Below are 4,191 nucleotides of genomic sequence, written 5' to 3' on the forward strand. Positions count from 1 at the left end.
CAACGCTGTGTGCGTGTGCTTTTTGCAGCCTGAGACCTCCGTTAGAACTGCCCCATGATCGTGTGCACCCGGAGTCCAAGTGAGCCTCAGCGACGCTGTGTGCATGTGCTTCGTGCAGCCTGAGACCTTCCTGAAGATTGCCTTGTGATCGTGTGCACCCGGAGCTCAAGTGCGTTTCAGCGACGCTGTGAGTGTGTGCTTCGTGCAGCCTGAGACCTTCGCGAGAAAATTGCTGTGTAATTGTGTGCACCTGGAGCTCAAGTGAGTCTCAGCTGTGCTGTGTGCGCGTGCTTCGTGCATCCTGAGACCTTTGTGAGGATTGCCCTGTGATCGTGTGCACTCAGAGAACAAGTGAGTCTCAACGACACTGTGTGCGTGTGCCCTGTTGCAGCCTCAAACCTGCGTGAGAAATTGCCCTGTGACTGTGTGTCCCGGAGCAGTCTTGTTCTCTGCTTCGATAGACATCGTGTCCAGAAGTGCTGCGATCGTCATTGCCAACTGCCCGGACCAGCATCCCCAGAGGAGCTGTGGGAATTCACCGCTGCCGGCCCGAGCCTGCCTTTGCCAAAGAGAGACCTCGAACCATCACCGTCGGGGGTCTGAGTTCCACTGCTCACAATCAACAAAGTCGCATCAGAGGCTCAAGCTGCGAGGAGAGGAGAGTGAGATCGTATCCCCCAGGTAACGCTCAGCGAGCAGGGGTGTAACACAGGCCCCCGCAGCCCCCACGCTCCAGGGGCCCACTCCCTTTATTTATTATGACATAATTTTATTGGTGCGCAGTGCGCATGGCACACCGGGCATGCCGTCCTCAATAAATTAAAGGGTGCACACGGCAGGGGCGTAACACAGTTGTGAGTGGGGGCGCTCCAGAGGCCCCCTCACTGACTTTATATATCGTGCTTTTAAAAGCACACGGCATGCACGCACGCTCTTCTAATTAAATGGTGGTGCGCGGACACGCCCGCCCCGGGCCTCAGAGGCTCGCTCTTTGACTTTGATTGAATTAATGGTGCGCAACTGCTGTGTGGTGCGCACGCGTGGGGCCCGGCCGGGCCTCAGTCTGAGCCTCTTGAGTTAATGGTGCGCGCCGCGGGCCTGGACGGGACTCTGCCCTCTGAGGCTAAAATGGTTAGTGGGTGCGCGCGGCGCGCAGTTGTCTCCGCGACACGCATGCGCGGGTTTCAGGGGTGGGTCAGGGGCTGATGGTGTCGTGACTTGTGACCAAAGAACTGAAAGGAATACTGGTGTGGCGCCGGTCATGCTAACATGCTTGCGGCCTTGTGCTTTGCAGAGCGAGCAATTAAAAGTGCGGCGTGCGCGTGAGCTGAGACCGGAGATCCGATACCGATACCAGGTCAGACCCAGGCAGACCAGACGCCACACTGAGACGGACCGTCCGAGGTTCGACGACGTCCGTCACCGACCGGCCAACATGTACACATTATTAACAGCCCAGGGCCCTTCCTGGCTAGCCTTGCCCAGTTGCCCCGCCAGGCCCAGCTCGGGCTCCGTGGGATCAGCGTGAAGCAGCCAACCAGTCACTGGCAGCTTCCCTCAGCTCCAGCCACTGCTCGGAGTCAGCAGATGCGAGCAGCTCCCGCAATCGTCAGCCCCTGGCCGCGGGAGAACTTGCAAAGTCTGGCTGCTCACGCGGATGCCCCCGTGCCCTTGGCTGGGCTCTCCCTCTGCTCGTGTTTTACCTCCCCTTGGTGAAAGTATTGTGTTTTTGTACCATGCCCCAGGTCTGAGCTCGCTGCTCAGCACCATGGTCCCCTGTACTGCGGGCAGCCCCATGCCCTGCTGATGCTTGTTTCTTCTACCCCCCTCTGGTTCTACTTCCAGCGGACCCGATCCGGACCAGCGATCCAAAGGCTGAACAAACGGTGGGAAGCGCCCCTCTATCCCATCCCGCCCCCCCTTCTATTCTCCCACAAACCCAGGTGCATCGGGCCGGGTGGGTCTTCAACTCGCAGCCTTGTTAGAACCTCACATCCGAGCCTGGGAAATGCTCTGGCAGACAGCGAGACGGCAGGAGCATCCTGGAGAGCCGGAGAGAGGATGCTTCAAAGTCCGGGGGTGGCAGAGCCGGTGGCCCGGAGAGAGGGAGGGAAAACAGAGGGGCCGATCTCTATGGCAGTGAGGAGAAGGGACTACGCTCACCCTGGAGGGGTGGTACCTCAGTACACCCCGTCGGAAATAGAGAGGACAACATTTGTTACAGACTGGAATCCAGTGCAGGGGTCAGGTCACCACCTCTCGCAAATAATGGACCCATCCATGCAGAAGAGCATGCAGGTCAACGTTACACCAGGGATGAGGAAAGCACACCCTCACGTCTCAACAGAAGCAAGGAGGCGAGAGGTACAAAGTAACATTCTATCGGAGCCAGACAGAAAGGAAGCACAAACTCACACCCCATCTCAACCAGGAAGAAGAGAAGCACAAACGCACATCCCATTAGAAGCAGAGACGACAGAAGCACAAACTCACAGCTCATCTCAATCAGTGAAGCTAGAAGAACAGACACACATGCTAGCTGGACCACGGATGGTTGAAGCACAAACTCACATCCCAACTCAACCAAGGGGACGATATGCACATATTCACATCTCATCAGAACCAGAGATGTCAGAAGAACACACGTATATTCCATGTGAATTAGGTAGACAAGAAACATACACTCACATAGCACCAGGAAGACAAAAAGAACAGGCCAGCATCCCTTCAGAAGTTACAAGAGCATATACTCAGGCTCATATCCCATCAGAACTAGAGAGAGCAGTTCCAGAAACTCACATTCTATCAGAACTAATGAGTGCGGAAGCTCGCATCCCACCACGATCAGAGATGTTGAAGGTGCTGGTCTCTTCAGAATCAAGGAGATCTGAAGATCGGACATCCTCGCAACCCTGGAGGCCAGAGACTGGACAGACAGAAACACATATCCCCTCAGAACTGGCTATGGCAGAGCCCCAGACGCTACCAGAACCTGGCAGAGATGGTGGTGGATCTCGAGGCCGATTAATACATGCTACGTCACATCGTAACAAAATTGCTGGCTATCACACTTTCAAAGAACAAGATGCTTCTTCTGTTCAGACCCAAGGCACTGAGACCCCGCCTGAACAGGGAAGAACACAATGCCCATCAGAATGGAAAGGAGTTCGAGCTCTGAACCGATAGAAAGGATGGTGATAGTGACAAGTGCATCAGGTGCAACCAGAAGTTCTCTGGGTTTAGATGTACTGGGACAAGGAACAGCAAGGCCTGCTGAGACTCTGTCAGGAGAGCCAAGAGACCCAGACCTATCAAAACCACCAGACACTAGAGGTGAAGCCTCCTCAGAACCAGATATGAGGACACTTGTAACCCTGCGAGAGCCAAGGGGTGCAAGAACCATGACACCCCCACAGCTGGATGGAACCAATAAAGGGACCACTTCCAGAGCGTTGGAGGGCAAACCTCAGTCCCCACCGGAACATGGTGGGGCAGCAACCCAGACCCCCAGAGGTCCAGAGTCTGGACAGACAGCAGCTGAGGCTGACAGGAGATCAGCATGGACTAGCACTCAGGCATCCAGAGGCCCTAGGCCTTCTTGGATGAGAGACCCTTTTTCAAGTGAGTCAGAACCAGATAGGACAGAGGGCCACATTTCATTGAAGGCTTGGACTAGTCCTCTTGGAGCCTTGGATCGAGACTGGAGAGGAGGTCTGGAGCGGAAGCAAGTTGATCCAGTTAGCATGTCCGAGCCAGGTGAGCCCAGTCTGTGGCTGCAGTTATAGGACTGTGTTCAACTCCCATTGTAGTCTGTCAGCGGGTGTTGGGAACAGTGTCTCCTTTTCTCTTAATAAAGTATTTGGAGTTGTATGGATGTTTAGCACCTCTTTTTTATTTCACTGTTCTCCTTTGTAAATTATTTGGTACAGATAATCACGTGGTCCTTCATTTTTGGATACCCCACAGATACACTTCTGTAAGAAGCTGTCTCTAAATTGGTGAAACCCACTATACACAGCAATAACACATTAACCGCCCCTATAGAGAGAATATAAAGGTAGGAGGGACTCCTATTCCAATGGTGTGACTTAGCAATGATAAGAATGTAAGGTTCCTTCCAAATGATTGTAACGCCCAGTGAAGGAGTAAAGGGCTAATTTTCAATTGGTGTACTTCACTAGTGTTAGGAAT

At 53.9% G+C, this 4,191-nt stretch overlaps 1 pseudogene; it reads left to right on the forward strand.

Annotated features, from left to right (window-relative positions):
- Nucleotides 1-1,768: 1,768 nt before the first annotated feature.
- Nucleotides 1,769-3,785, forward strand: LOC144798088 (uncharacterized; annotated as a pseudogene).
- The last annotated feature ends 406 nt before the right edge of the window (nt 3,786-4,191 follow it).

This window comes from Lissotriton helveticus, chromosome 12 (genome assembly GCF_964261635.1).
Source record: "Lissotriton helveticus chromosome 12, aLisHel1.1, whole genome shotgun sequence".
Classification (NCBI taxonomy): domain Eukaryota; kingdom Metazoa; phylum Chordata; class Amphibia; order Caudata; family Salamandridae; genus Lissotriton; species Lissotriton helveticus.